The sequence below is a fragment of the Vombatus ursinus genome, unplaced genomic scaffold, assembly GCF_900497805.2.
Source record: "Vombatus ursinus unplaced genomic scaffold, bare-nosed wombat genome assembly UNPS02014935.1, whole genome shotgun sequence".
Classification (NCBI taxonomy): Eukaryota; Metazoa; Chordata; class Mammalia; order Diprotodontia; family Vombatidae; genus Vombatus; species Vombatus ursinus.
In genome coordinates, this window is record NW_020954713.1 from 827935 (window position 1) to 836911 (window position 8977).

General features: G+C 45.2%; 1 protein-coding gene and 1 long non-coding RNA gene across 3 annotated transcripts in view; one reads left to right on the top strand and one right to left on the bottom strand.

Annotated features, from left to right (window-relative positions):
• Positions 1-449: 449 nt before the first annotated feature.
• Positions 450-1502, bottom strand: LOC114029581. The gene is made up of 3 exons (XR_003567507.1): positions 1438-1502; positions 1163-1246; positions 450-882 (listed from the first exon to the last, which is right to left on the bottom strand). It is a non-coding gene; the product is annotated as an uncharacterized LOC114029581 (long non-coding RNA).
• Positions 1503-3011: 1509 nt separating this feature from the next.
• Positions 3012-8977, top strand: part of LOC114029611 (ceramide synthase 4-like) — a 27323-nt gene continuing 21357 nt past the window's right edge. For both annotated transcript variants that reach the window (XM_027844149.1, XM_027844150.1), the window contains exon 1: positions 3012-3504. The gene's annotated coding sequence lies outside the window, so the exon portion shown is untranslated. The remainder of the gene's footprint in view (positions 3505-8977) is intronic.

The window sequence follows — 8977 nt, forward strand, 5'->3', positions numbered from 1 at the left end:
GTCACTTAACCCCGATTGCCTCACTAAACATAATAATAATAATAATCTGCTAAAAATAAAATAAAACAAAATAAAAATGAGTAAGCAAAGAAAAAAACCTGACCATAGACAGCTACTTTGGTGTAAAGATCTGGATTCCTATTCAGAGGAAGATAGTAAGGTTAAAAAAAAAAGTCATTCCTACCTCAAGGAGTGACCCCAAATGGTCACAAATCCAAAAAGAGTTCTTGGGAGAACTTAAAAAGGAATTCAAAAATCAAATAAGAAAGATCAAGAAAAAATTAGGGGGAAAAATAAAAGCAAAGCAAAAATATTATGAAAAGAAAGCTAACCATTTGGAAATAAAAAGAGAGGCTGAGAAAGAAAATAGTGAGGAAAAATAAGATAGAGGGAAATTTACAACTTTAAATGTGAATGAGATCTTTATAGCATCTCTCTTTGTGGTAACAAAGAACTGGAAAATACAGAGAAAAATGGCAGCAAAGGAGCAGAGTAACTGTTTATCTGAGGAAATATTAGCCATGCCTCACACTGAAGAATTGACTGGGAACCCTCAGACCCTGAAAGAACCTGAGACTGTTGCAGCCAGAAGCCTGTGAGAGATCTCCAGCTACCTGCCTTCCCCTGCCCCTCCAGCAATGCATATCTTCCACGGGCACTAAATAAACAAACTTGTTTCCATTTATATAAAAATGTAAATTAGTTTTTGACCCACTGCTTTTTAGAAGACTTCTGTTCTGGCAGGTCACAAGTCAGAGACTGGAGCCTCCCTAGATTCAAGGCTTGCTGCACTGTTCTCTTCTTTATTTTTCATTGTGATTTGCTTAGTAACTTTAAACTTAAAATGTAGTTTTAAATAACTTCTCTGTTATTTGGACTTGTCTGTTAAAAAAAAAGATACAATTACAAACACACAATCTTATTCCCCCCAAATGTGAAAAGCGTAATCCTTCTCCCCTCATCCTGTTCCCCCCAATCCTTTTCCCACCCCACACCCCGCGCCACTTCAGTGTATGGGAAAAGAACAGGATCAGATTCACAGCTTTGCTCGGTTCTCATAGGGCACAGTCTCAGTTCCAAGTCCAAGCCCACCCCCTTGGGGGGCTTGCATCCCAGGCACCCTGATTTCACAGAGCCTCCATTCCATGTTAGCTTGATTTACCTCCCTGCCTCCGATCTTGGCTCCAAGGTCCAAGCCCATGGTTTGAACTCCCTGACCCATAAGGATCACCTCCCAGACCTGAAACTGAGGACAAACAAGATAAAATGGAAACAACACCCCACCTCCACCTGTAGCCCCATCCCTGAACAGGACAAATTCTCAGGTAAAAGGAAGAGAGGAAGGGAAGGACAGTCTTCCTCCTCTCACAGGTTCAGTTCATAGAGTCCACAATGGGCAGAGCCTGTAAGTTACCAAATACATGTGATCATGCTTACCAAAAGGAAAGGATAGGAGGGACCAGGTCTGAGTCGGGAAAGCTCTTGTCTCCAGCTTGGTGCCTGAGAAGAACAATTTGAGCACACACTCCCCTAATCATCCTGCTTTTCGGGGGCAAGGAGAAGTCAGTCAACATACATTTATTAAGTGCCTACTATGTGCTAGTCACTCTGCTAATCATTGGGGATAAAAAAAAGAAAGGTTAAAAAAAGATAGTTCCTGCTCTGAGGAACTCGCAATTTAATAGGGAAGACAAAATGCAAACAATTATGTTCAAATAAGTTATATACAGGATAAATTGGAGACATTCAACAGAGGGAAGGCACTAGCATTAGGGAGAGACTGGGAAAAGCCTCCTGAAGAAGGTAGGAATTTAGCTGGGACTGGAAAGAAGGGGAGAAAATTGAGGGAGGAGGGGAGCCTGTGTCTGAATACTCTAGGGTGGTACTTGGTGTTGGGGCAACTGAGTCTGAGAGGGCACTAATATCTTGTGGTGGGGAACCCCTAAACCTGTGGGGAGCTGTTAGTGGGTGGGAGTGTTCCTTGGAAGCCATGAATCTGTGTCTTGAGGGAACTGTGAACCAGTGGGAATGAGTCAACATTTGTTAAGCACTTACTATATACCAGGCACTATTCTAAGCTTTGGGTATATAAAGAAAGGTAACAGGAGCCCTGAGCTCAAGGAACTCCCATTCTAAGAATGGATATACAAGTGGAAGTGGGATGTAACTCAGAGGGATGGGGTGGAGGTAAAGGGGAAGAGAAGAAGAAGGGTGGGACAGGGAAAGGCCTCCTCCAGGTGAGAAATTGGAGCTGAGTCCTGAAGGAAGTCAAGACTTGAAATAAGATGAGGAAGGCGCTGCAGGCGTAAGGGACAGCCAGAGAAAAGGCATGGAGTCGAAACATGGCCACGTGCTGAGAGCAGCAAGGAGCCAGTGTAGCTGGATCATAAGAGTATATGGACAGGGAAGGTGTCTCGGTATAGTAAGAATAGTGTTAGAATACTGGAAAGGTAGGAAGGGGCTATGTGTCCTTGTGTTCAGTGTCTAGAGGGAGCGGTGTCATGAGCCTGGGAGCACCAGAAGTGTCTGGAGGGAGAATGTACTCCTATTTCTTGAGTGGGGCTGACTGCCCCAATGTGAGGCAGGGTGGTGATCCTGGGGGGGATGGGTGGAGGTGAGCTTGCATGGAGGAATATGTGCTGGGTTGGAGATTGGCTAAGTCCCTGGAAGCCCAGGGGCCATGACTGGAAAGTTCAGTCTATCCTCCCTTTCAGTATAGGGCTGGAGGAGCGCCTGGAGCCAGGCCAGAGAGGTAAAGAGGAGACAGGTACAGGTTTTGGGACGTCTGGTACCCGTTTGGAACCCATCGGGCTCCACTAGCTCCTTTTTCCGCTCCCCCACCTGCATCATCACTTTCCTCCCCGTCCTAGGCATCACCTGCTGCTGACACCTCTTTCTACCCCCAGCCTCTGGCCCCTGGCCAGCGAACCACCCTCCTCCCTCCAAAACCACCTTCCAGAGCCCGCCCAAGATCCTCTGTGTTCTCACTCCCAAACTCCCTCCGTCCCACCCACTTCAGTTCCCAGGCTCGGGCTCCACCTCACTCTGAGCTTTTCTCTACCCTCCACTCTCCACTCTCCACTCTCCAGGGACCCTGTCCCTGTCCCAGGGACGCTAGTCCTCCAAGAGACCCTCTCTTCCTTAAGATCTTCCTTTCCACTGACTTTCATCTGGGTCCCCTTCTTCTCCTGAGCCTTGTAGCCCACCCAGATTCCAGGACTGCGTTGTATGCTCGAGCCCCCACCTTCATCTCAGATCCTCAGCCCTTGCCCTTCCCTTTCCCTGAAGCACTGGGGCACTGCCTTCTGCCAGAGTCTTCTCTTCTGCTCCTGGAAGAAAGGGTGAGAGGGGAGAAGTTTCTCTGAGGCTAATCTCCACATTACTGTGAAGAAGCATCCTGCCTGGGCAGAAAGGACACAGATAGAGCCCATGCCCCCTGAACTGCTCAAGTGGTGGGGGTAGTCGGTCCCAACTGTCTTCCAACTTATTGCACCGCAGCAACAGGTAAGCGCTTCCTCCCCATTCCCTCTATCCTCTATCCTCCCCGATAAACATCCCCTATCCTTAAAGGGTTGCCCCAACTCACATCTACACAGCTAGTGCTCACTGAACCCACACCCCGTGCACAGGGTCCCACCAAGCCTGCTGCTCAACTAGGGGGGCTCTGGGGCTCCTATAAGTCTGTCCTCCTGATGACACTCTGTCCCCCATGCCTGGAACACACTTCCTCCTCAGCTTCTCTTTATTCAAAAAAGCATTTATCCTCTGTTACCTTTAAGGCAGCTAGGTGGCCCGGTGGATAGAGCACTGGGTTTGGAATCAGGAAGAGTCATCTTCTGGAGTTCAAATCTGGCCTCAGATTCTTACTAGCTATGTGACCCTGGACAAGTCACTTCACTCTGTTTGCCTCAGTTTCCTCATCTGTAAAATGAACTGGAGAAGGAAATGCAAACCACTCCAATATCTCTGCCCAAAAGAAAGAAAGAAAAACCTCCGAAGTGGAATTATGAAGAGCTGTACGAAACAACTCACCAAATTCCCTTAAGAATCCTATCAAGCACTAATTCCTGCCTGAGATATTTCCTCCTACTCCTGCACCCCCCACGGTGCCAGTACCTCTCCTGCCCCCCACACCATTGTCTTGTATCTATCTGGCATATAGTCATACATGTAATGTCTACACTGGTACAATGCTCTCCATTGGTGTTGCTGGAGAAGACTTTTGAGAGTCCCTTGGACAGCAAGGAGATCACATCAGTCAATACTTAAAGAAATTAATTCAGGCCATTCACTGGAAGGTCAAATAGTAAAACTGAAACAAATACTTTGGCCACATAATGGGAAGACAAGACTCATTGGAAAAGTCCCAGATGTTGGAAAAGGTTGAAGGCAAAAGGAGAAGCGGGCAGCAGAGGATGAGATAGGTGGATAGTGTCATGGAAACAATGACCATGAACTTAGACTTTCAGAGATAGTAGAGGATAGAAGGGCCTAGTTTGCTATAGTCAAGCAAGGGTCTTGAAGAGTCAGACACCACTAATCAACTCAACAGCAACAACAACCACAAAAGGCGGTATTTCACTTTTGCCTTTGCATCTTGAGTACTTTTCACAGTGTCTGACACATAGTTGGGCTTTAAAAAATGCTTATTTATTAATTTATCTATCACATACTTCTTCTAAACCTCAAGGGAGGCTTCATGGTTCTCCACACACACACACACACACACACCCTTCCTACTTTGTCCTTTTCTCTTTATCCTCCCCTTGTAGTTCCCAAATGACCCCAGCTCTCCATGACACAAGCCTCCTCTGTGTCACTCACATCCCTATGAAGCCCGTTTTATACACACAGACTCATACATCCCAAGTGCCATGTATCTATATCACAAAAACATACCTATGTAAAACACACACACACACACATATATACATATATACATACTTGCTTCACACATCTCTGTCACTTTTGGGTTATACCCAGTTCCCCAAAAGTTCTGTTACCCTCAGGTAACACATTTAATCCCTGTGTCATGCTGTCTTCTTTATGTTTCACACATCTATTCCTGCTATGTGTCTTTTGAAAATGTGAATTTGTTCCAACATGATTGATGTATTAGGGAATACTTTGAGCAGAACAGAAATTTCAAGTTTGCTTCTACTCAATTTCTTCTGTAAGAAACAGTGAGACAACCCAAAAAATGTCACCACTTTGCAGTCACTGAGAAGCTGCAACCTTTCTTGATGACCACCTCCACAACTGACCTTCAGGTCTTTGTCAAGGTAAATTGTCACTGTGTATATTCCACAGTACAGTAGGAACTGAGAGCAGAGAAAGGCTGGTCTATACCACCCCCACCCTTGATTCTACTCCCTGCTGCCATGGCCTCATGCCAACTGTTTGTGCACCTAGGGCGCAGGTGGAGTCATTTTGAACTCAGTGAGAACAGCTGAGAGCTCACTTCCCCACTCACTGGTCTAATTCAGGCTGGGTGAGCTCACCCTCCACTCGAAAATTCCAAGACGTTTGTTGATTCCACTTGGTTCCAAGGTGAAAGATAACACCTCCCTCTCCTGGAAGATAGCCAGAAAGAAATACTGGAGAAAGTCCTCAAGGAGGCTTCTTGGCTCTTCAGCTTGGGGCCACCCCTAGATGCTCAGGTCTCCAGAAAGAGAGAGCTGCTGTTCCAGTGAGATTAATGGAAATGAGTGTTGAATAGCTGGGACCCATTGGGACCCCACCCATCAAGGGGTGGAGCCTCATCCCCACACCCTACCCTCAACCCCCATCCCAGATAAGAATCTGACTTGAAAACAATGGTGGACTGGAAATGAGCCTGGAATGCTCTGCCTCCTCATCTCAGCCCACTGTCTTCCTTCCAGGCTCAGCTCAAATTCCAACTTTTGCTTCCACTCAGAGACAATCAGGGTAATTCTTTCCCCCTGAGACTACTTCCCATTGACACTGTATCGTATGTACACAGTTGCTTGACGATCAGCTCCCCCATTAGAACATGAATCATAGGTCACAGAATTGAAAGCTGATAGGGACCTTAGTTATCATCCACTCCTTTGACTAAGGAGGAAATTGGGTCTCAAAGAGTGGAAGTGACGTGGCCAAGGTTAAGAAGGGCTAAGGACTAAGTAGCCAAGGGCTAGAATTTTCACTTCAGATGAGGTTCTCTGCGCACTTTGGGGAGGACTGAGTCTGGAGGTGTGTGAGAAGTAGTCTTGAAGGATTGGAAGCAAAGTTAGGAAGCCTTGACGGCAGAACAACATGGTTTCCAGTTGATCCTGGCCTTGGAGTCAGAAGACTGGGCCTAATTCCTGCTGGAGCATTAGTGAGCTGTGTGATCTTATGCAAGTCACTGCCTTTTTTTAAGCCTTATTTTCTTCACCTGTAAAATAGTCAAGGCAAGGCAAGAAGCATTTATGAAATATTATGCACTTACCCTTACCCTGTGCTAATTCCTGGGAATACAAAAGAATAAATATATAAAAAGAATAAAAAAATAGTCCATGCAGCTAAGTGGTGCAATGGATAGAGCCCTAGGCCTTGAGTCAGCAAGACCCAGAGTTCAAATTATGCCTTGGATATTAACTAGCTATGTAAACCTAGGCAAATCATTTCATCTTTTTTACCTCAGTTTCCTCAATTGTAAAGTGGGGATAATAACAGCACCAGTCTGCCAAGATTGTTGTGAGGATCAAATGAGAAAATATTTGTCATGTGCTTAACACAGTGCCTGGCACATAATAAGCTTAAAAATGCTTCTTCCCCAGGCTCAGATTCTTAACATCTGGCCCGCTTGCATTAGCGATACAAATGCTGAGATTCCTTAAGAGTCTGACTAATATGGTGGATTCTTTAAATCTCATCCACGCCCGATCAATATTTTAATAAACCTTGTTTTTGGCTGAAAAAAAAAGGTTGTTCCCTTCTCTTCCTTTCAGTCCCAAAGGAGTTTACATACTAATGGGTTTACAGCATACCAAAGGGACCTGAAAAGATAAGGGAACATGATGTCCTAAGTCCAGAAAATCGGAATAGCCAAGAAGAGGATGAAAGAAGGTCATCCTGGGCCCCTCCTCAAAACAGAGGCTCCACGAGGAACTCACTACTGGGAAAAAAGTCCAAAATGGCAGAGGGATGGTCCAGGTTGAAAAGGCCACAAGGGGCAGGGATATGCAGGGTGAGGAGGTCCCAAAAACTGGGAGAAATTCCAGGGTAAGACTGAGGCATGGAGGCAAAATTCAGAAAGTCAAAAGTACAGTTGGAAAGGAAATTGGAGAGTAATAAAGTTAATCAGGGTATAGGGTAACCTACCTGTATGACGCCCATGACTGCTCTGCTCTCCTATGGGCTCCCTCAGCCTTTGTTGTCAGTAGTCCGCAATCTGGCACTCCCTTATATCTTTTGTTTCTATGAGATCTTTACTCCAAAATCAAACCAGAAGTTCCTCCCATGCTTTTTCCATTCTTGTCTCTCTATTCCTAACTTGATTTTAGAAAATCTATTTCAATAGTTTGAGCCAAAGTGGAATGGGCTGCCTTGTGAGATCATGGGTTCCCCTTCAAGAAGATGACGGATTGACACTTATAGAGGAAATTAGACAGGGATTCTTGTTCATATACCAGTAAGATTTACTGAAGGATATGAGTCTTTGCAGAAATAAGTTGTAGCCACTCAGATCTTAAACAGATATTGAGAGCAGGGAGTGCAAATGCTACTCTTGGTTGGCTCTCTGAGATACTTCCAGATGACGGACCCATTCAGTTGGAGGCTGGAGGGTGGAGGGAGTGTGTCAGACAGGGAAAACTTTTGAAACAAGTAGGAGAAAAGAAAAGAAAATTGTATTACCCTTTTGGCATGTGAATTTATGAAGCTCCAAGTCCCATGGTTGGAAGGAAAATTAGCTTTTAATATATAAGCAAAATGGATTACAAGAAATGATACTTAATGCAAAAGGTTCTTCTGCCTAGTTGTCTCCCATAATGGGAGCTACTTGTGCAGTTTCAGTCAGTTTCACGGTAGTGATTTCTTATTGAATAAGAATAAAAAATAACAATAAGAAGTAATAATAATAACAAGCTTGATCTGTCATTTGCTATCACTTCTAGATGTAGAAATTCATACATCATTAGCTTGTTGAACCATGAGAGGAGTGACAGTGATCAGAACAAGGCACCAGCTAATGAAGACAAATTCCTCCCAGGGCATCCTTCCCCTCTCCAGGACTCAATTTTCCCATCCATAAAACAAGAAATTTGGACTAATCTGATAAAGGTTTTCAGCTCTGACATTCTGGGTTCTAAGGACTCTCTCAGTTCTGACATTCTCTGTTCTAAGGTCCCTCCTAGCTTTTATAGTCTGTGTTCTAAGGGCTATCCCAGCTCTGACCTTCTATTAGTCAGTGGATGGTTGGTGGCTGGTGAGTGGGTTCTAATTGGGGCTTTATGAGGCTCCCTTCCCCCATGTTTTCCTGCTTAGTCATCTGACCCTTCCTTTGCCAGCTCCCCATGGAGCTCATGAGATATCTCTATAGGAAGGGGCAGGGGAAAAATCAGCTGCAGGTGGAGGTTTCTTAGAAGCCTCTGGGGGCTAGAGCTGGGGCACCTGACAGCTAGCCCATGAAGGCTTCTAGGTTAGAAAAGGGTGGTGTAGTCTGGCTTCTTCCCATTCATTGCAAGCCAGACCTCTGAAAATTATCTCTGTCCAGAGAAGGGAGAACAGTTTATCACTCTCTTCACATCTGTAGATCCTAGGACTTAAGGGAATGAATATCAGGGGCATAGATGGGGCCTGTATATTACAGGGGAACAGACAGGAGGGGTTTGTACCCTGACTGCCCACACAGCTACCAAGTACTAATGGAATATAGCTCCTCTCCTGGAATGAGTTCATCACTGCTCACACACCCATGACTATTTAGGTTGCCAATGCTGTGCCCAGCTTCTATTTCCCATTTGGCCAGGGC